The sequence below is a fragment of the Haematobia irritans genome, chromosome 4, assembly GCF_050003625.1.
Source record: "Haematobia irritans isolate KBUSLIRL chromosome 4, ASM5000362v1, whole genome shotgun sequence".
In the NCBI taxonomy this organism is placed as follows: Eukaryota; Metazoa; Arthropoda; class Insecta; order Diptera; family Muscidae; genus Haematobia; species Haematobia irritans.
Window position 1 is genome coordinate 168746562 of NC_134400.1, and position 25199 is coordinate 168771760.

The 25199-nt window shown below is 34.2% G+C and overlaps 1 protein-coding gene across 8 annotated transcripts in view; it reads right to left on the minus strand.

The window, feature by feature from the left end:
- axo (axotactin) overlaps positions 1–24891 on the minus strand; it is a 396767-nt gene extending 371876 nt beyond the window's left edge. For all 8 annotated transcript variants that reach the window (XM_075304128.1, XM_075304125.1, XM_075304124.1 and 5 more), the window contains exon 1: positions 24681–24891. The gene's annotated coding sequence lies outside the window, so the exon portion shown is untranslated. The remainder of the gene's footprint in view (positions 1–24680) is intronic.
- Positions 24892–25199: the final 308 nt, after the last annotated feature.

A 25199-nucleotide genomic window follows, 5' to 3' on the forward strand; every position in this document is an offset into this window, starting at 1 on the left:
ATATACTTTTTGTGATAAACGTTTATTCTTTTCCAGGATGTAAAAAAAATTCATAAAGACTACCTCAAAAAAAAATTTTTTCTAGCTAATTGCGTTTTCCCTCACATCTTTCTCACTTCCACGAAGTTTTTTAGTTATTAGCACCTTTTCCTGTAATACAAACAATGTTGAAGAAATTATACGATTTTATAAATTTAAAAAATTTTTTTTACCTTTCGCCTGGACGGAGAATCGAACCGCGGACCATGCAATTTGTAAGCCAACACACTATCCACTGAGCTATGTAGCCGTTATTGTCATCAATAGACAATTACCCATATAAGTTATATTTATATAGCATAGCTTGCGGCGTCCACGAGCCGATTAAACAAAGTTTATTTAACAGAAAAATTCATTTAGTTGGGCACCGTGGAGCAGTGGTTGATACGTCCAAAGTTTTTTTTTACATATATTCTAGATATGGTCGGAAGATTCCGAAAAAATGTTCAACATTACATTCTACTATATTAAATTTTTACTATGAACTGTAAAATTTGTCTTATTAAAGACCTAAAGTCAGAAAAGAACAGTGTTTGATATAAACGAAATGGACTGTGTTGTTGGTTCAAAAATAACTGTTTTTATTGAAAAAATAAAAATTTTGTAACAAACGAATTTTTGTGGTGATAAAAGTGTATACCTTTCGAAGCAATTCAAAAAACTCTAACAAAAGAAAAACGTTTTCGGTACACGTTTTCCAAACGTTTTTTTTTCTTTGCGTGTATGGAGGTTATATGGACACATGGACATATATAAGCCAAATTCAACACAGGACTTTGTAAACCTAAAATACCTCTAGATTTTCATTTTCAGGCAAATCGAATAATAATTTCCGTGTATGGGGAGCTATATCAAACTATGGACCGATATACACCATATTCAGCACACCTATTTGTGGACCTAAAATGTTTCTAAATATTTTATTTCGCTCAAATTGGGATAAAATTGTGGTGTGTAGATGCCGAAGAAATCAAATCGGGTATCGGTTTATATGAGGGCTATATCAAAATTTGTACCAATATAGCCCTTTTCGAACTTAACCTGCATTTAATTTAAAGAAGGTTTCATTTTTCTTGAAAAAGGTTTCTATTGTTTTAAAATATGATTCGATTGGATTGTAAGAGTTTTGACTAGAAGTGAATAATTATGAAACTATGTAGACCCATTTTTGGACCCTTTTTGCTAGAAGTCGTCGCGTGCCAAACCGGATCGTGTCCTTAGCGGCCACCGTGGTGCTATGGTTAGCATGCCCGCCTTGCATACAAAAGATCATGGGTTGAAGTTTTCAGCTGTGAATTATCCACTATCAGTAATGCTGGTAACATTTCCAAGCGTTTCAAAGCTTCTCTAAGTACACCGAAAAAAAGTGAACCGTTTTATAAGAAGAAAGAACTACCACGCACGAAAATTTTTTACTCCATATTTTGAGATTTCCACAAAGCGTTGTTAAAACAAGGACATTTTAATGCCCTGTTGTACTTTTAACTGCTGTTCACGAAATTACATCATCTCATAGAAGAAAAAATTATCTAAAAGTAAAGAAGAAAATCATTGCCGCCAAATCACGACCATCTTAACCATACAGTAGTTCATTCTTACTATTTTTGGGAATCGTGGGAATATTGAACTTATGTGTACGGCCATTGTACTTTATACTCACATTTAGTTCATAAAATGTTTGAGACATATTAAAACAAGTAAGGAAAGTCTAAAGTCGGGCGGGGCCGACTATATTATACCCTGCACCACTTTGTAGATCTAAATTTTCGATACCATATCACACTCGTCAATTGTGTTGGGGGCTATATATAAAGGTTTGTCCCAAATACATACATTTAAATATCACTCGATCTGGACAGAATTTGATAGACTTCTACAAAATCTATAGACTCAAAATTTAAGTCGGCTAATGCACTAGGGTGGAACACAATGTTAGTAAAAAAAGTATGGGAAACATTTAAATCTGGAGCAATTTTAAGAAAACTTCGCAAAAGTTTATTTATGATTTATCGCTCGATATATATGCATTAGAAGTTTAGGAAAATTAGAGTAATTTTTACAACTTTTCGACTAAGCAGTGGCGATTTTACAAGGAAAATGTTGGTATTTTGACCATTTTTGTCGAAATCAGAAAAACATATATATGGGAGCTATATCTAAATATGAACCGATTTCAACCAAATTTGGCACGCATAGCTACAATGCTAATTCTACTCCCTGTGTAAAATTTCAACTAAATCGGAGTTAAAAATTGGCCTCTACGGTCATATGAGTGTAAATCGGGCGAAAGCTATATATGGGAGATATATCTAAATCTGAACCGATTTCAACCGAATTTGGCACGCATAGCTACAATGCTAGTTCTACTCCTTGTGAAAGTTTCAACTAAATCGGAGCAAAAAATTGGCCTCTGTGGTCATATGAGTGTAAATCGGGCGAAAGCTATATATGGGAGCTATATCTAAATCTGAACCGATTTCAACCAAATTTGGCACGCATAGCTACAATGCTAATTATACTCCCTGTGCAAAATTTCAAGTAAATCGGAGCAAAAAATTGGCCTCTGTGGTCATTTGAGTGTAAATCGGGCGAAAGCTATATATGGGAGCTATATCTAAATCTTAACCGATTTCAACCAAATTTGACACGCATAGCTACAATGCTAATTCTACTCCCTGTGCAAAATTTCGACTGAATCGGAGCAAAAAATTGGCCTCTGTGGGCAAATGAGTGTAAATCGGGCGAAAGCTATATATGGGAGCTATATCTAAATCTGAACCGATTTGGCTGATATTTTGCAAGTTTTTCGAGACTCATAAAATATTCAGATGTACGGAATTTGAGGAAGATCGGTTGATATACACGCCAATTATGACCAGATCGGTGAAAAATATATATGGCAGCTATATCTAACTCTGAACCGATTTTTTCCAAAATCAATAGGGATCGTCTTTGAACCGAAACAGGACCCTATACTAAATTTTAGGACAATGGGACTAAAACTGCGAGCTGTACTTTGCACACAAAAATACATCAACATACAGACAGACTGTCTGTCCGTCAGACAGACGGACATCGCTAAATTGACTCAGAATTTAATTCTAAGACGATCGGTATACTAAACGATGGGTCTCAGACTTTTCCTTCTTGGCGTTACATACAAATGCACAAACTTATTATACCCTGTACCACAGTAGTGGTGAAGGGTATAAATATGGGAAACATTTAAATTGGAGCAATTTTAAGACAACTTCGCAAAAGTTTATTTATGATTTATCGCTCGATATATATATATGCATTAGAAGTTTAGGAAAATTAGAGTCATTTTTACAACTTTTCGACTAAGCCGTGGCGATTTTACAAGGAAAATGTTGGTATTTTGACCATTTTTGTCGAAATTAGAAAAACATATATATGGGAGCTATATCTAAATCTGAACCGATTTCAACCAAATTTGGCACGCATAGCTACAATGCTAATTCTACTCCCTGTGTAAAATTGCAACTAAATCGGAGTTAAAAATTGGCCTCTACGGTCATATGAGTGTAAATCGGGCGAAAGCTATATATGGGAGATATATCTAAATCTGAACCGATTTCAACCAAATTTGGCACGCATAGCTACAATGCTAATTCTACTCCCTGTGCAAAGTTTCAACTAAATCGGAGCAAAAAATTGGCCTCTGTGGTCATATGAGTGTAAATCGGGCGAAAGCTATATATGGGAGCTATATCTAAATCTGAACCGATTTGGCTGATATTTTGCAAGTTTTTCGAGACTCATAAAATATTCAGATGTACGGAATTTGAGGAAGATCGGTTGATATACACGTCAATTATGACCAGATCGGTGAAAAATATATATGGCAGCTATATCTAAATCTGAACCGATTTTTTCCAAAATCAATAGGGATCGTCTTTGAGCCGAAACAGGACCCTATACCAAATTTTAGGATAATCGGACTAAAACTGCGAGCTGTACTTTGCACACAAAAATACATCAACAGACAGACAGACGGACAGACAGACAGACAGACAGACGGACGGACATCGCTAAATCGACTCAGAATTTAATTCTAAGACGATCGGTATACTAAACGATGGGTCTCAGACTTTTCCTTCTTGGCGTTACAATGCAAATGCACAAACTTATTATACCCTGTACCACAGTAGTGGTGAAGGGTATAAAAAGTAAGATTTCATTAAGCTGTGGAAAATTTCGATAGAAATAATAAAATTTAACTACAAGCAAATAATTTTTTTCCAATAAAAATAAGTTAAATTTACCGTTAGTTTAACTACGGAAATTTTGCAGTTTCACCGCAATGTGGAATGCCGTTTGGAATCTACTATACAAAGGAGATCCCCAGTCATTGAGTCGGCAGCAATCAGTGATAAGAGAGAAGTTCATCACTGTGGTATCGCAATTGAGTCTGAAACGTCGGACTACCACTAACCTAACCTAACCTTGCTCCATAGCAAGATGCTCCATAAGTCAAATCTGAGTATCGGATTATATGGGGGTTTATATTAAGGGTCTATATGGATCAACATTTACATCGTAATTCCAGAACAGAACAGGTACTGACATCACATCGGATATAAATTGAGTTTCGATTTCAATCGGAGAACTGTTAAACCAACTCAGGAGGTGGTTCTGAGTCGATCGGTATATATTTTATGGGGCTTGAAATCAATATTTCTAGTAGGCACATTTTTTTTCGCAGATACCCCGAACACTATGTTACTTATGTGTGGCACTGTATTTCAACATAATATATCTTATGCGGTCTGAGAACAACATTTCGATGTGTTACACACGGAATGACGACGTGATTATATATATACACTGTTAGAAAAATATGTTTTTCATATGTTCCGATATAAACAAAATGTGTTTCGGGCACGATTTTAAACCACAATATATTTAAGTGCGAACATGTAATTTTCCTAAACTAACACTAAATGTTTGGGACATCTATGTTAATATGTTAGAATATATTATGTTTGGGGCATGAATGTTTCATAAAAAGCATATGTGTGAATACAAACATATATAAATTTACAAATTTCAACTAAACATACATATGTTGTGATATTTTATTCAAAGCGACAGAGAGAGTATAGAGAGAAATAGAGATGGAAACCGGGAGAGTTGACTAAAGATTTCAATATAACACAGCAAAAGAGTCAAAAGAGAACAATTTCTGTGAAACCGCTTGTATGTTGTTTCGGAAAACTGTTTTATGATAAGGCCAAAAATTTGATATGTTTAAGTCTAAATATTATTTAATTTGAATAAAGAGAGTATACATTCTGAACCAAGAGAATAGACATTTGAAAAACAAACAGCTTATGTTTTCGCCTTGAGAGCAGCATTTTATGTATGTGTGGACATGTGTTTTGTTTATCATTTTGGCATTATTTTTTTCTTGGTTCGTTAAAAGAAATCAGGGGTCTTCATAAAACAAACGAAAGGGCACTATACTCTTTTTAGAGTTGGGACGGTAAAATGAAATAAGGAGGAAATAGTGAAAAATTACACAGTAAAATGTAAAAAAACAAAGTTTAGTTTCTCTTTATTAAAAAGTAGTCCACGAGGAGTTGACGGACACCATCAAATATAAAAGCGGGCATTAAGTTCGACTTTTACAGCTAAAACAATTTAAAAAGTTTATTTTCTTTAAAATGAATTATTAAAGAAAAATAAAAGGAATTTTAGAGCGATGGGGTTAAATGCTAGTAAAAAACTGTTCACTCCTAAATAAATTTATGTTTATATTATAAAATTATGTATGTATGTTTATACTCGACTCCACGTTCTTCTTTTGTTAGTTTTTGAATTCCTTCCAAATTTTAAAGTTTTGTACAAAAACAGTTTTTTATTACAAGATTGTTATTTTTGCAATAAAAAATAATATTTTATCCAAAAATCATTCAATTTCGTTTATATCAAGCACTGTTACTGACTATAAATCTTTAATAACGCACATTTCGATGTTTCATTTAAAAAAATTAATATAGTATAAATATAAATGTGTAAATTAAAAAAAAAAAAAAAAACAAAAAAAAATGTTCGGTCGGAGCAGGGATTGAACCCACGACCCTTTGCATGCAAGGCAGACATGCTAACCACTGCTCCACGTGGCAAACAAATGTATGTTTCTGTTAAATAATGTTATGTTTGCATGGGCTCGTGGGCGCTGCAAACTATGCTATATAAATGTAACTTAAAACGATAATTACCTACTGGTGACTATAACAGCTACGTAGCCCAGTGGATAGTGTGTTGGCTTACAAACTGTATGGTCCTCGGTTCGATTCTCCGTGCAGGCGAAAGGTAAAATTTAAAAAATTTATAAAAGTGAATAATTTCTTCAACATTATTTGTATTACAGAGAAAGGTGCCAATAACTAAAAAATTTCGTGGAAGTGAAAATTACGAGTATGTTAGGGAATGAGCACAATCGTGTTTGGGAAAAATTCTTCCAAGCATATAATATTTTTGGCTCAAAATGCTTCCAAACATATAATATGTTCACATAAAACAAACATATTAATGTTTCGGCAGTATGCAATAATATATGTGCTTCCTGCAAAATATGTTTGGAACATATGTTAAAGAAGCGATTTTTTTTGAGGGTGTATATACCTTCCATCCTATGGTGGATGGTATAAAAAATGAGTTGAAGTCTGATTAGAATTTTTTTTTTTGGTTTATTAATATATGATGTAGTAGGGTTTCCATATGGATAATTTTCAAAAGAGAACTTTCGCTTTAAAAAAAGAGGACATTTTAACTAAAAAAGAGTTTACAATAAAAAAATTCTTTATTAAATAATTAATAATTTTATTGATGTTAAAATTAAAATAATAATAGTTTCTAATGATCGCAATTGTGTTCCGGCCTTTAATTTGTCAATAGATTTAACCCAGTAAACAATTAGTGGCGAACAATTGTGGCGAATTCCTACTAAATAAATAAAATTCCATCAATCTAGGATTTTTTTGAAATAGAGTACATAAAGAGCACTGTTAGACATAAAAATACGGCACCAAAAAAAGAGAGTGAACAAAAAGATACGAATAAAAAAGAGAACATGTTCTCTTTAAAAGAGATGTAATGGACAGCCTATGATGTAGTCTCCATATAGATCAAAACCTATAGTAATTTTCATTTGATTGTCAAGGTCATTCATTGACAGTAAAGATAAACATCAGTATGAATTAATAAAATTACGGTTAAAGCGCCAAATTATTCTAAAGTTTGTACATAGTAGGCCCCACAATTTGACAATTAAGTTTCTATCGCCCAAGTACCAGCAAATCTTTTTTAATTTCGCACCAATAATTTATTTCTTCCTATACTATTTCCAATTCATGTTACAACAATAAAGAGAACTTTATGGGAGATTCTCTGACCATATTTTATTTTATAACTTTTTTTCAATAAAATCAGTTTAGATAGCCAAGAGGTTGTAAATCATCCTGGTCATACATACATGGGAATTAATCGTTTTATTTTTCTTTGGCCATTTGAAATATGATCTTGTAGTATAATAAAATATATTTGATGTATGCCAAACCCATAGCTATTTGATAATATTAAAGAATAATTATATACTGATCGAAAGGTCAAACCAAATCAAAAACATACAACACTGTGAATTGATACAGCAAAATAATTGAAAGATTTTCCCAAATTAAGGGTTAAATTTACATCGAAGAATGCCCTTATATTTCACTTGGCAAAAAGTCTGTGGAAATCACCCTAACTTTCGAACGAAACAAGCTATCGACTTGAAACTTGTCTTAAGGATCCTCCTGGAAGAAAACATTTCTTTCCATTAATTTCGAAAATTTCTACTGCCCAATGATTTTTATACCCTCCACCATAGGATGGGGGTATATTAACTTTGTCATTCCATTTGTAACACATCGAAATATTGCTCTAAGACCATATAAAGTGGGTCTGGGTCGTGGTGAAATTCTGAGTCGATCTGAGCATGTCCGTACGTCCGTCTGTTGAAATCACGTAACTTCCGAACGAAACAAGCTATCGACTTGAAACTTGGCACAAGTAGTTGTTATTACTGTAGGTCGGATGGTATTGCCAATGGGCCATATCGGTCCACTTTTACGTATAGCCCCCATATAACCGGACCCCAAAATTTGGCTTGAGGAGCCTCTAAGAGAAGCAAATTTCATCCGATACGGCTGAAATTTGGTACATGGTGTTAGTATATGGTCTCTAACAACCATGCAAAAATTGGTCCACATCGGTCCATAATTATATATAGCCCCCATATAAACCGATCCCCCGATTTGGCTTGGGGAGCCTCTAAGAGAAGCAAATTTCATCCGATCCGGCTGAAATTTGGTACATGGTGTCAGCATATGATCTCTAACAACCATGCAAAAATTGGTCTACATCGGTCTATAATTATATATAGCCCCCATATAAACCGATCCCCAGATTTGGCTTGGCCTCTAAGAGAAGAAAATTTCATCCGATCCGGTTGAAATTCGGTACATGGTGTTAGTATATGGTATCTAACAACCAAGGAAAAATTGGTCCACATCGGTTCATAATTATATATAGCCCCCATTTGAACCGATTCCCAGATTTGGCTGGCGGAGCCTCTTGGAGGAGCAAATTTCATCCGAGTCAGTTGAAATTTGGTACATTGTACTAGTATATGGCCGTTAACAACCATGCCTAACTAGGTCCATATCGGTCTATAGTTATATATAGCCCTCAGATAAATCGATCCCCAATCTCACAAAAATTGGTCCATATCAAGTTCATAATTATTATTAGGGAGCCACCGTGGTGCAATGGTTAGCATGCCCGCCTTGCATACACAAGGTCGTGGGTTCGGATCCTGCTACGACCGAACACCAAAAAGTTTTTCAGCGGTGGATTATCCCACCTCAGTAATGCTGGTGACATTTCTGAGGGTTTCAAAGCTTCTCTAAGTGGTTTCACTGGAATGTGGAACGCCGTTCGGACTCGGCTATAAAAAGGAGGTCCCTTGTCATTGAGCTTAACATGGAATCGGGCAGCACTCAGTGATAAGAGAGAAGTTCACCACTGTGGTATCACAATGGACTGAATAGTCTAAGTGAACTTGATACATCGGGCTGCCACATAACCTAACCTAACCTAAGTTCATAATTATATATAGCCCCCATATAAGCGACCCCCATATTTCACTTCTGGCTATCTACACTGAAAAATATATTGACCTAATATGGAAGATTATGCAACTTAAATTTTAGGACTCAAAATTTACACAATGCTAAGGACAAAATTCTTTAAAACAATGATATTTTAATTAAAAAAAAGTTTTTAATCCTTGCTTCAAAAATTATTTTCATTAAACTTAGGACACAAATCTTGAAATTTGGGTCTCTCTGGTGAAGTTGTAGATCTTTGGAATAAGGCAAATTTTCCTTAAAACAAAGAATTTTTAAATTTAAGATAAAAACGCTTCAAGTATAGGCTAAGACTTATTTTAAGGATTTGCATCTTTGGTTGAAAGTTTTTTTTAGCATTAAGAAAACTGTGTTTACTTTGAAGTACTTGGCATAATTTGGATTTTGAAATTGGAATTTGTTTGTACATAAATACCTTTATTAATATATCTCAAAAAGGAAATAAAAACTCGATGAATGAGATCTGTATCCAATTTTAATATTATTGATCCTAGATTTAAAGACAGGGAGGTCCGTAAAAATGTCTTTATTTTAAAGAAGCCGCATCTTTGGCTCGGAAACAATACCAAAATCCTTAAGGGAAGTATGTCTCAAACATTTTGTGAACTAAACGTGGGTATAAAGTTCAATCAACTTACACATGATTCAATACAAACACACATGTGAAAAAAACCTGCCTAATTCAGCGATGGAAGCACTTGGAGAGTGCAATAAAGAGATATTTCCAAACGTGCATATTCTTTTAAAAATTTTGGTCACTGCCAGTTACTCAGGTATGGAAAATACAATTTTTAAGAAAGTACAAAAAAGGTATTTTTTGAGCGGAAAGGTACTTTTTACTAAATTTCAACAAAAATTTCACTGGAAAATTATTGTCAAGAGACTAAATTTTAAAGAAAATAAAATTTTGCAAAAATTTTCTATATAAATAAAATTTTGCAAAAATTTCCTATAGAAATAAAATTTGTACAAAATTTTCAATTGAAATAAATTTTTGACAAAATTTTCTATAAAAATAAAATTTTGCAAAAATTCTATATAGAAATAAAATTTTGACAACATTTTCTACCGAAATAAAAAATCGATAATATAGAATCACATTCTTTTTTCGACTAAAACATTCTTGAAGTTCAATAAAATCCGGTTTTTGACTATGTCTTTTACAAAATCGAGATTTTCTTCCCACATGAACATGTTTGTTTTGCCATATTTGTAAAAGACTATTAGCAAATAAGGTTGATAAAGACTTTCTCAAAATATTAAAATATTTTGTCAAAGCTATTGTACCATAAATCTGATATCGACTCAAAAATGTCTACACAAAAGGTACTAAATCATTCGCGGGGGTACTACGGTACTGACCGGGGTGAAAAAGTATTGAAAAAAGTACTATAGTACTGCATTTTCCATCCCTGCAGTTACTACGTACTCATCCGAACTTTCATTTTCAACAATGAAGAGATTAAAGACGTATCTTAGAAATTCGACTAGCGAGAGTAGACTCAATGGATTGGCATTAATGTCGGTTCATCGCCGAATAAATGTGCCGACTGAAGAAGTAATTGATTTATTTGCTGCCCAAAAAGCCCGTCGGCTCAATTTAATATTATAAAAAATATTGTATGTATTGTATTGTATATTTTACCTATGCATAAATAAAATTTTCTACACATGACATTATATGAATATATTTTTGTTTAAGTTGAAAAACAGTATATACGGCCGTAATCTTATGTACCCTCCACCATGGATTGCGTAGAGATGGTTACCCACAATTGAATTACTTGAGTGGCAGCCGATAGCAAGACATCATAAAACTTCTTAACATCATCTTCTAAATTGTATTGTAGTCCATGCGGGATATATAGTAGACGAAAGAAAGGTCGATTAAATACGTATATATTCAGTTCTTGACCGGTATATATAGGGCAGAAATAATTACGAACCGATATGAACTTTTGAGCAATAATTAAAGAGCCAGAATGGAAATATGGGGGTCGCTTTTTATGGGGCCTATATACAATTATGAACACGAGTCTACCAAAAATGGCAGATTTTTTAGTGTTTGGTAGATTGGTAGAATTCTTGATGTTTTGGAATATTTTGCAAAATGGAATATTTTCCAACTACGAAATGCTTCATAAATTTTCTTTTCTATAGAAATAACATTTTGACAAAATTTTCTACAGAAATAAAATTTTGACAAAATTTTTTACAGAAATAAAATTTTGACACAATTTTCTGTAGACATAAATTTTTTACTAAATTGTGTATAGGAATTATATTTTGATTTAAATTTCCTAACGAAATAAAATGTTGACAAAATTTTCTATAGAAATAAAATGTTGACAAAATTTGCTATGACAATAATATTTTGGTAGATTATTTTTGGTTCGAGTGGCAATCGTAATTTTTCTATGATTGGAGATTAGTTTGTTTGGGGGCTATATATAATATAGGTCGATACGGACCAATTTTGGCATGGTTGTTATCGGCCATATACTAGCGAAATGTACCAAATTTCAACCGGATCGGATGAATTGTGCTCCTTCAAGAGGCTCCGGAGGTCAAATCAGGGGATAGGTTTATATGTGGGTGTAAAGATCTGTACAGTGGTCTTTTATATTTCCAAATTGCCACCAGCATAGTTTGCTTTACACAAACATTGTTGGCTGTTAACTAGGTGAAAAAATGCGCATGTGTTCTTGTCTGTAGACAGAAGTGTTTTCAGCGGTCTATCTAAATATACTAGAACCATTAGGGCTGATAACACACAGATGAGTATGCTACACATGCGTATAGTAATAATGAAGGATTTTCCACACGAAGAGATAACAGCAAACACTTAGCTATAATTAGAATAAGAAGTATTTTACTTTCTAGTATATAAGTCATTGTAAATTGTACAAAAAATTGAGTTTCCATTAAGCCATCGTGGCGAACACATCGTTTTCTTTTCTTCCTTCGCCTGTGTCTTTAATGTACAATTAGGAGTCGTTGTACAGGGGGCTATATACAATTATGAACCGATATGGACCAATTTTTACACGGTTGTTAGAGACCATATACTAACCCCACGTACCAAATTTAAACCGGATTGGATAAAATTTGCTTCTCTTAGAGGCTCCGCAAGCCAAATCTTGGGATCAGTTTATATGGGGGCTATATATAATTATGGACCGATATGGATCAATTTTTGCACGGTTGTTAGAGACTATATACCAACACCAAATATGGGGATCGGTTTATAATGGGGCTATATAGAATTATAGACCGTTGTGGACCAATTTTTGCACGGTTGTTAGAGACCATATACTAACACCATGTACAAAATTTCAGCCGGATCGGACGAAATTTGCTTCTCTTAGAGGCTCCGCAAGCCAAATATGGGGATCGGTTTATATGGGGACTATATAATTATGGACCTATGTGGACCAATTTTTCCATGGTTGTTAGAGACCATATACTAACACCATGTACCAAATTTAAGCCAGATCGGATGAAATTTGCTTCTCTTTGAGGCTCCGCAAGCCAAATCTGGGGGTCCGTTGATATGTGGGCTATACGTAAAAGTGAACCCATTGTGGCCGATTTGCAATAACATCTGACCTACACCAATAACAACTACTTGTGCCAAGTTTCAAGTCGATAGCTTGTGTCGTTCGGAAGTTTGCGCGATTTCATCAGACGTACGGACGGACATGCTTAGATCGACTCAGAATTTCAGCACGACCCAGAAACTATATGCTTTATGGGGTCTTAATATTCCGATGTGTTACAAACGGAATGACAAAGTTAATATACCCCCATCCTATGGTGGAGGGTATAAAAATAATTACGTCTAATAAATTGTCTTGAATTTATTAACCAAAATTTTATTTAAAGGGTGATACGGTCAAAATTTGGTCAATATAAACTTGACGTATTTCTTTCAATTTTGCATTAAAAAAACCTGAACACCCCTCATTTTGAAGGTGTGCGTTTGTGTGTAGAATGTTGCTCCTATTTTGATTTTGGAATTCACTCTTCAGTTGTCAAAATGCCGTCCAAGCAAGAAGAGCAGCGTATCAAAATTTTGCTCGCGCATCGCGAAAATCCGATCTACTCGCACGCAAAGCTGGCAAAATCGCTAAAAGTTGCCAAATTAACCGTTACAAATGTAATTAAAGTGTTTGGGGAACGTTTGTCGACAACCAGGAAGTCTGGATCGGGGGGAAATCGAAAACCGGAAGCCGCTGAGACGACAAAGAGAGTTGCCAGTAGTTTCAAGCGAAACCCTAACCTCTCTCTCCGAGATGTCGCAAATAAGCTGGGTGTATCGTCTATCGTAACCGTGCATCGAGCCAAAAAACGAGCCGGACTATCGACTTACAAGAAGGTAGTGCCTCCAAATCGCGATGATAAACAAAATACGACGGCCAAAGCGCGATCCCGGAGGCTGTACACGACGATGCTGACGAAGTTTGACTGCGTGGTAATGGACGACGAAACCTACGTCAAAGCCGACTACAAGCAGCTTCCGGGACAGAAATTTTATACGGCAAAAGGAAGGGGAAAGTAGCAGATATTTTCAAGCACATAAAACTGTCAAAGTTCGCAAAGAAATATCTGGTTTGGCAACCATCTGTACCTGTGGCTTGAAAAGCAGCATTTTCATAGCTTCCGGAACTGTCAACCAAGAAATTTATGTGAAAGAGTGTTTGAATAAACGTCTGCTGCCTTTCCTGAAGAAACACGGTTGTTCCGTACTGTTTTGGCCGGATTTGGCATCTTGCCATTACGGTAAAAAGGCCATGGAGTGGTACGCCGCCAACAACGTGCAGGTGGTTCCCAAGGACAAGAACCCTCCCAACACGCCAGAGTTCCGCCCAATTGAGAAATGCTGGGCTATTGTTAAGCGGAACCTAAAGAAGACCAAAAAAACTGCTAAGGACGATCAGCAGTTCAAGGCAAACTGGCTTTCTGCGGTGAAGAAGGTGGACAAGGTGGTTGTACAAAATCTGATGGCAGGTGTCAAGCGTGAGGCTCGGCAATTCGGATTTGGAAAAGCGAAAGCCTAACTGAATATTTTTCCTGAATTTTATACTAATTGAACTTGAAAAAGAAATTTAATTTCATTTTTTAAATAAACGATTTTACCGATTCACACGTGTTTTCCCTTGACCAAATTTTGACCGTATCACCCTTTATTTTTGTTATATCCGCGTTGGGTTTAAATATTCTAAAATTACACTATCATGCATATCAAGTCAATACCAATATTTAATATACTTTGTCTCTTCTGTAAATAATAGAAAGCATTGTTTAGCAAGTGCCTTTTCCAATTGAATTTCAAACAGCCGACCGATTAGCTTAAAGCCTCTAATGAAATATGTACACCCATATAAGAGCGCAAAGCAACATTCTAAACCGTCTTAGTCTCTTTCAGAAATCCACAATGTTGAGTGAGACAGATTCCACGTCACATCTTTGAAAATTAAATATCATATATGTCATCAAAGTGATTTTTTATTTAAGTAGGAAAAACATAAACTCTTTGGACGAGAAAATTAAATTAAATCTCAAAGCAAAAATCGCATATGAACTTCAATAGCAAGACCGGGAGATGGCTATAAAGATCGTATTAATTGAAATAAATAAGAAGAACATAAAGAAATATTGCGGAAGTGTTAATTAAAATCTTCAACGTGATATTTGTCTCCAGAATAATGTAGCTGTTACTCATTTCTGGATACATGACACAAAGAATATTTAAGCCAAATTGAATTGCGTTTGAGATATTGATCATCATAATTTGTTAATTTTTTGCACAAAATAGTGACCAGATTTTTATGCATAAAATTTTAATTCATTTCCCATCGAAAAAATGTAGTCGTCTTAAAATGTAATATTATTGCAAACTACCATACCATACAATGATTATGATCCATCAATTGTCATTTGTTGAAAGTCTTTAATAAATTATGAAAGATGCAACTAAACAGTTATGATAGAGCTAAATTAAGGTCAGACCGATAATATGATATTCGACGCTCACTGCAACTGAAAGATGTTATAAGGAAGAACTTTTTTCTACAATTTACCGGTAATAAAATCGTAGCCAAAAAAGAAATAAAATGTTTCTTTTTGGAACCGGAAGTCGAAATACTTTTCAAATAATTATTTCAAAATTTCTATTATTTCATTTGTTGGTGTTGTTTTTTAAACAAATTCAGAAAATTTTAATCTATTGGTAAAACTGCGTAAACCAAAAGATGATAAACCACATATAAAGAACTTCTTGTAAAATGAAAATTAAGTCATATTTTGGATTTATAAGAACCACTTTTGTTCGAATTTTAGATGAATCATAAACATTTCGTGTAAGTGTGCAAGAAAATTATGAAATAACGCCTTGATTTAAAATCTAAAATCCATTATTCAACTGATTAGAAGAAGTAAAATCTGGAAATTTCACTTCCCGTTTCATGCAATTTTCATGATCAGTGCGCCTCCTATACTCTCAAGAAGTGAAATCGGTCTATACACACAAACAAATTCTGATTCAATCACGAAATTAATTAATCCAATCCAATGTTTTAATTGGCGTGTCTTCAATCACGAAAATGATAGTATCAATAACAGTTTTAATAGGGTATACATTTTTTTTGATTAAAAATCAACTGATTTGTGTGATACCGATACACACCTATTTATGGTCCTAAAATACGACTAGATTTCTAATTTCAGGAAAATAGATAGAAAATACGCCCCAGAAGAAAAATCGGAAGATCGTTCTATATGTGAGCTATACCAAAACATTAACCGCTAGGCTCCATTTTCAGCACACCTCTTTGTGGTCCCCAAATACTTCTAGATTTACAATTTCAGGTAAATCGGATTGAAAATTCGATTTCTAAATGCCCAAGAAGTAAAATTGGGAGATCGGCCTATATGGAGGCTATACCAAAACATGGGGCGATGCATCTCATTTTCGACACACCTAGAAGCCCAAGACCCCAAATCGGGGGATCGATTTATATGGGGGCTATATCAAAACCTGGACCGATATAGCCCATCTTCGAACTTGAACTGCCTGCAAAGAAAACAAGTATATACGGCCGTAAGTTCGGCCAGGCCGAATCTTATGTACCCTCCTCCACGGATTGCATAGAAACTTCTACGAAAGATTGTCATCCACAATCGAATTACTTGGGTTGTGGTATCTTAAAACTTCTTAACATCGTTTTCTAAATTGTGAGTTAGTCCATACGTTGTATACATTAGACAAAAAAGTTATGTATAGGTAAGTCTAATAATAATTACGAATTGAAATATGGGGGTAGCTTATATGGGGGCAATATAGAATTATGAATTTGATATGGACCAATTTTTGTGTGATTGGGGATCGATTTATCTGAGGGCTATATATAACTATAGACCGACATGGACCTAATTAGGCATGGTTGTTAACGGTCATATACACAATGTACCAAATTTCAACTCACTCGGATGAAATTTGCTCCTCCAAGAGGCTCCAAAACCAAATCTCGGGATCGGTTTATATGGGGCTATATATGATTATGGACTGATCTGGACCAGTTTTGGCATGGTTGTTAAATATCCTATACTACCACCACGTACCAAATTTCAACCAGATCGGATGAATTTTGCTTCTCCAAAAGGCAACGGAGGTCAAATCTGGGGATCGGTTTATATGGGGCTATATATAATTATGGACTGATATGAACCAATTCCTGCATGGTTGGTGGATACCACATACTAACATCACGTACCAAATTTCAACCGAATCGAATGAATTTTGCTCTTCCAAGGAGCTACGGAGGTCAAATCTGGGGATCGGTTTATATGGGGCCTATATATAATTATTGACCGATTTCGACCAATTTTTGCATGGGTGTTTGCGGCCATATATTAACACCACGTACCAAATTTAAACTGAATCAGATGAATTTTGGTCTTCCAAGAGGCTCCGGAGGTCAAATCTGGTGATCGGTTTATATGAGGGCTATATATAATTATGGACCGATGTGGACCAATTTTGCATGGTCATTAGAGACCATATACTAACACCATATACGAAATTTCAGCCGGATCGGATGATATTTGCTTCTCTTAGAGGCTCCGCAAGCCAAATCGGGGGATCGGTTTATATGGGGGCTATTTATAATTATGGACCGATATGGACCAATTTTTGCATGGTTGTTAGAGACGATATACTAACACCATGTACCAAATTTCAGCCGGATCGGATGAAATTTGCTTCTCTTAGAGCATTCGCAATCAAAATTTGGGGGTCCGTTTGTATGGGGGCTATACGTAAAAGTGGACCGATATGACCCATTTGCAATACCATCCGACCTACATCAATAACAACTACTTGTGCCAAGTTTCAAGTCGATAGCTTGTTTCGTTCGGAAGTTAGCGTGATTTCAACAGACGGACGGACGGACATGCTCAGATCGACTCAGAATTTCACCACGACCCAGAATCTATATATACTTTATGGGGACTTAGAACAATATGTCGATGTGTTACAAACGGAATGACAAAGTTAATATACCCCCATCCTATGGTGGAGGGTATTAAACCGAAGGTTATCAAATAAATATTGGGTACGTTCTTGACATTTGAACGGGAAGGGGGACCTCATCCGATTTGCTTGAAATTAACAGAGTTCGTGTGTGGAAGTTATGAAATTAATGTACCTGATAATTGGGCGGGTATTTGCTAAAATTCTACAAAAAATGCTAGATTTTTTACTGTTTGGTAGAATCCTTGATGTTTTGGTAGAGTTAACAAAATATTCCTCTCCATCAATAGGTAAAAATTTTCTATAGAAATAAAATTGGGACAAAATTTTCTATAGAAAAACAAAAATCGAAGATTTGACAGTGGCAAAGGAAAAGAGATATGTTTGTACAAATTTATTTCAGCAAAGGCCGGCTATCATAAACCTTTTTTTCGGAAGGTTCAAGTGTGGTTCACTTTGGGTTTAGTTAACTGCCTGAATTTATTCTAATAATTGGTTGATAGTTTTGCTTCAAGTAGAAGATGCTGATAAGGTATGTGGTAATTCCGAAACGTGCGTCCATCCAACCATCTTGCAGTCTATGGGGCTTTGCCCAAATAAATTTGACAAACATTATTCTTCTCTGTTGGTTAAGCTACACTTGTAGTTTAGTCAATGCATTGTTTAAAGCTGAAATTACAAACGACAGAATGATTGAAGAATAAACCAACAATAATAAAACAAAACGAAAAAAAAAACATTGACAAAATTCTCTCTAGCATTTTTCTATAGGAATAAAATCACTATAGAAGTTAAACATTGAAGCATTTTTCTCTAAGAATAAAATGATTGCAAAATTTTCAATAGAAATTCTATTCTATACACCGAAAGAAAATCCGTAGTTAAACTAACACTAAATTTAACTTATTTTTATTGCAAAAAAATTATTTGTCTGTGGTCAACTTGTATTATTTTTTTCGAAAATTTCCACAGCCCCATGAAATTGTGCTTTTTTCAAGTATGTCACAAACATTTTATGAACTAAACGTGGGTATAAAGTTCAATGACCATACCGGACTATAGCCAAAGCAAAAGATAATTTTCGTACAATTCCCAAAAAACGGAAGAAGGAACTACGGTAAAATGGTCATGATTTGGCGCCAATGATTTTTATACCATCCATCATAGGTATATTAACTTTGTCATATTATATATTAACTTTGTCATTCCGTTTGTAGCACATCGAAATATTGTTCTAAGACCCATAAAGTATATATATTCTGGGTCGTTGTGAAATTCTGAGTCGATCTAAGCATGTCCGTCCGTCGGTCCGTCTGTTGAAATCACGGTAACTTCCGAACGACACAAGCTATCGACTTGCAACTTGGCACAAGTAGTTGCTATCAGGGTTGATAAAGTTGACACTTTTGTGTTTTTTTTATACATTTCGACGGGCAAAAGCACCGTGGCACGACCGCGAGCTATTTGGTACTTTTTCATCACAATTACTCTATATAGAGTTATTCTGCCCTAAATACGAACGTTTCTCAGGTTTCAACTCATCTCTAAAAATTATAAATAGCGGACATTGAAGAAATACAAAAATACAAAAGCATATTCCAAAATGAGGATATTTTATTTTTTATTACAGGATCTAAACATTTTTGAGAGGAATATTGTCTATATCACATTCGTACGCAAATGTTTCCGCCACAATGAGGAACAGAGTATTATAAGATAGTGCCTATATTTGAAACGCCCAGAAGGAGACGAAATACACACATGGTGTCTTAAGCAATAATGCTTAGAGCCGGCAACTGAGCCGATTGCCACAGTTGGTAGAATTCTAAAAAAATGGTAAAGTTTTTACTGTTTTGTAGATTGGTAGAATTCTTGATATTGGTAGATTTTGAAAAGAGATACTTCGTCATAAATATTCTATTGAAATAAAAATTTTCTGTAGAAATAAAATTTCGTCAAAATTTTCTATGTTATAGAAATAAAAGTATGACAAAATCTTCTATGGAAATAAATCTTTGACAAAATTTTCCATAGAAATAAAAATTTGACAAAATTTTCTACAGAAATAAAATTTCATCAAAATGTTCAATAGAAATAAAAGTAAGAAAAAATCTTCTATGGAAATAAAATTTTGACAAAATTTTATATAGAAATAACATTTTGACAAAATTTTCTATAAGAATAAAATTGTTCCTATAGAAAATAAATTTTGATAAAATTTTCTATAGAATAAAAATGGGACACCATTTTCTATGGAAATAAAATTTTGATAAATTTTTTTATAGAAATAAATTGACAAAATAAGTTAATTTTTAGAAAATCTAAAAAAATTGTCCCAATCGGATTAGATTTAAATATACGTTTACTTTTACAGTAGTCTTTATATTATATAATTTTAGCACTTTTTGACTTTGAAAAGTACATTTTTAACACATTTTTAGTACTTTTTCGACAACATCATTTATCATCCCTGGTTGCTATTGATGCAGGTCGGACGGTATTGCAAATGGGCCATATCGGTCCACTTTTACGTATAGCTCCCATATAAACCGGTCCCCACATTTAGATTTCGGAGCCTCTAAGAGAAGCCAATTTCATCCCATCCGGCTGGAATTTGTTACATGGTCCATATGCAACAATTGGTCCATATTGGTCCATATTATATATAGCCCCAATATTAACCGATCCCCAGATTTGGCTTGCGAAACCTCATGGATGACCAAAATTCGTCCGATTCGGTTGAAATTTAGTATGTGATGTTAGTATATAGTCTCTGACAACCATGCAGGAATTGGTCCATATCGGTCCATAATTATATGTAGCCCCCATATAAACCGATCTCCAGATTTGACCTCCGGAGCCCCTTGGAAGAGCAAAATTCACCCGATCCGGTTTGGTACGTGGTGTTAGTATATGGTCTCTAGAAACCATGTAAAAATTGGTCCATACCGGTCTTAATTATATATAACCCCCATTTAAACCGATCCCCAGATTTGACCTCCGCAGCTATTGCAGGAGCAAAATTCATCCGACCCGGTTGAAATTTGGTACGTGGTAAAATTTGGTACATTGCGCTAGTATATATACTCTTGTAGTTTAGTCAACGCAATGGTTTTAAAGCTGAGATCAAAACAACAAATATGATGGAAGTACAAACCAACAATAAAAAACAAATAAAAATTATTACTATAGAAAATTTTGTCGAAATTTTATTACTATAGAACATTTTGTCAAAATTTTATTACTAAAGAAAAATTTGTCAAAATTTTATTACTAAAGAAAATTTTGTCAAAATTTTAATACTATAGAAAATTTTGTCAAAATTTTATTTCTATAGAAAATTTTGTCAACATTTTATTTCTATAGAAAATTTTGTCAAATTTTAGTGCTATAGAAAATTTTGTCAAAATTTTATTTCTATAGAAAATTTTGTCAAAATTTTATTTCTATAGAAAATTTTGTCAAACTGAATTATTAACGTATTTAATTGGCCTTTTTTTATACCCACCACCATAGAATGGTGACGGGGTATAATAAGTTTGTCATTCCGTTTGTAACGCATCGAAATATCGATTTCCGACTATATAAAGTATATATATTCTTGATCAGGGAGAAATTCTAAGACGATATAAGCATGTCCGTCTGTCCGTCTGTCTGTCTGTCTGTCTGTCTGGCTGTCTGTTGTAATCACGCTACAGCATTCAATAATGGAGCTATCGTCCTGAAATTTGGCACAGAATCGTCTTTTGTCTGCGCGCAGGTCAAGTTCGAAGATGGGCTATATCGGGCCATGTTTTGGTATAGCCCCCATATAAACCGACCTCCCGATTTGGGGTCTTTCGCTTATAGAAACCGTAGTTTTCATCCAATTTGCGCGAAATTGAAAATCTAGAGGTATTTTGGGACCTTGAAGAGGTGTGCCAAAAATGGTGAGTGTCGGTCCATGGTTTGGTATAGCCCCCATATAAACCGACCTCCCGAATTGGGGTCTTTCGCTTATAGAAACCGTAGTTTTCATCCAATTTGCGCGAAATTGAAAATCTAGAGATATTTTGGGACCTTGAAGAGGTGTGCCAAAAATGGTGAGTGTCGGTCCATGTTTTGGTATAGCCCCCATATAAACCGACCGTAGTTTTTATACAATTTGCCTGAAATTGGAAATTTAGAGGTATTTTTGGGCCATAAAGAGGTGTGCCGAAAACGGTTAGTATCGGTCGGTATTTTAGTATAGCCCCCATAAGAACGATTTCCCGATTTAACTCCTTAGGTTTCTAGAAACCGTAGTTTTTATCCGATTTGCCTGAAATTGTAAATATTCTCGTATTTAAGGCTCACAAAAACGTGTATCGGATTAAGTTTTTATCGGTCCATTTGGTAATGCCTCCATATAGACCAATTTCACTTCTTGTGAGTATAGAAGGCGCACTGATCATGAAAATTGCTTGAAACTCAATGTAAAATTTCCAGATTTTATTTTTCGGGTGAAAATATACAGATTTAAAATTTCAAATCAAGACGTTATTTTATAATTTTCTTGTACACTTACAAGAGATGTTAATGATTCCTCTAAAACTCAAACAAAAATGGTTCTTATAAATCCAGAATCTGATATAGTCCTCATAGGTGAAATCTTTAAATTTATCTTCGGGAAGTGTCCTCAAGTCCTCAAGCCCTCCTGAAATTTCAAAGGAAATCCTAATATTTGGTTCATGGTGGTGGGTATTTAAGATTTGGCCCGGCCGAACTTACTGCTGTATATACTTGTTTTGTTTAATATATACCCCGTATGGACTAACTTACAATTGAGAACGCGGTGTTAAGAAGTTTTAACATACCTTGCCATCGGCAAGTGTTACCGCAACCCAAGTAATTCTATTGTGGATGCCAGTCTTTAGTACAAGTTTCTACGCTATCAATGGTGGAGGATACATAAGATTCGGCGTGGCCGATCTTACAGCCGCATATACTAGTTTTGTCAAATATATTCCCCGTATGGACTAACATACAATTTAGAAGTCGATGTTAAGAAGGTATAAGATACCTCGGCAAGTGTTACCAAACTCCAAGTAATTCGATTGTGGATGACAGTCTTTAATAGAAGTTTCTACGCAATCCATGGTGGAGGGCACTAAAGATTCGGCCTGGCCAAACTTATATACTTGTTTTCTTTACTTTTAGTTCATTTCTTCTATGAAAGGGTGTCATTTTGTGAGAGAAACGCTTTGGTTTTAACAACGCTTTGTGAAAATCTCAAAATTTTGAGTACAATTTAGTTCAATTCTGAAACGATGTAGTTCATTCTTCCTATGAAACAGTTAACTTGTTTGTTCTGTGTAGAAAGTTTTTTAAGTACACTCAAAGAACAGTTAAGTCACCAGAATAGAAAATTTTGGTTCATTTTAGAAAATTTTTACTAAACTGAAATGACGAACGCAGATGTCACGCCGAATTCACAAAAAAAGGTAAATATTTTTCGATAAATTCAAAAAAATTTATTAGACATAATTAATTTTTTTCTCTTGTTAAATATAATTTCGTAGTTTGAAGAAAAAAATAGTAATTCAAAATTGCAAAACTTTCTATAGAGCCATACGAAGTTCAAGATGGGTGCATTATTGGTAAAATGTACAAATATTTAGAAGTTCTGAACTATTTGGTGGGAGACACGAATTTATTTAATCTTTATGCGTCATTTGTGTATAATTTTTTCCTATGTTTTGGTTAATTTAACTAGCGTACACAAAAAAATAATTTACTGCATTTTAATGTAATAATAGATGTCTGAGTATATTGTATATGAATTTGAGTTTGTTATACCATAGAGTCTTTCTAAATTGTAGCTATGCATAATCATATTTGGCCTGTACTTGGCTTTTCGATTATGAAATAAAAATATATGAAATGAAATGAAACTTTTTCAAAACTTAATAATTCCATGGACTACAATAGAATTAAATTGGCTTTAGTACCATATAGGGTTCACTTTTTTTTTTTTTTGAGTGTATACAGACAAATTATTATGCTCAATAGGTCGTGAATGTTTTGATTCTTTCTGTTATTTATTGAAGATTTCCTAATTTCAAATCCATAATAGGTAGCCTTTTTGATTGAACTAAGTTGAAATAAACACTATTCTCGATTGTTTTAAAATTAATGTCCATTTAGTATTTTTTAATTTATAAATTAAACGTCATGTTAAGCCGTAAAGTATTGCAACACAGTTGAGTGAATAGCATGCTTGAAATAAATTCACTGTCATATGAAATTTCAAAATCGTATTTGCATTTCAAATTTAGATTTCTACACAAATTAAAGCACTTTATCACGAATATAAACAAAAAAACACGAAATAATAATAGCAGATTTACAGAACATAGAGATACGCTTGTTTGTATTATGAAATTAATATTTGTCGATTTTTTTATGTGTGTTATTTTCTTTGTTTAATTATAATTATTATTTAGTGGGCAAAATCGGGAATTATGAAAAATATAAATAAAAGAAAAACACTTTTTGACATTTTTGTTTTCTTTTTTTTTTTGCCTCAATTCATTATATTTTTTTTTTCACTAGACACTATTGATTTAGTTTTTTTTTTTTAATTTTTTTTTATTTCACCATTAACATTGATATTGTTGGAGGGTATTTGGTATAGGCCACAGCTTGGTACAACAGACCCAAGACATTTATTTGCTCTTCTGCCTACTATCACGATCAAATAAACTGGCAAAAGCCTTGTACTTTCGTTGGCGGTACTTATGTACACATGTATATGTGTATGTATGCGTTTGCTCATATATATAATGATGATCTTCATTAAATTTAATATTTTTAAATTACACTTTAAATGACACTTTACTACTACTACTGTTGTCGGCCTATCTATTTACCCGTATCGTAGATGCTTTCGTTCTGTGGGGGTGCTTTCAATTCTAAAACAAGCAAATGTAGCAGCCTCATCAATTGAAACGGCTGGCCCTTTATTTCAACACAGACTGACTGAAATATTTTCCACACTTTTTTCACACTATTAGCACAAAAACTCCAGATTCTAATGGAGGATAAGGAATATCAACCGCACGATCGAAATGCTAAAACACGACTGATAAGCTCGTTTACATTAAAATTAAGTCAAACCAAATGTGGTGAAGAGAACCCCAGCAACCCCTCAGATGCAAGTGATAGCTGAAAGTTTAACACGAAAGATAAGTGGATGGGAAAAAAGAAATAATCGCATGCTACTAAAAAATGAAAACCAGGTAATAAGGTGGAAATGAAGAGCTTCACATTTTGTAAATTTAGTTGCGATGAGATTATCATCATTTTTATACCCTCCACCATAGGATGGGGGGTATATTAACTTTGTCATTCCGTTTGTAACACATCGAAATATTGCTCTAAAACCCCAT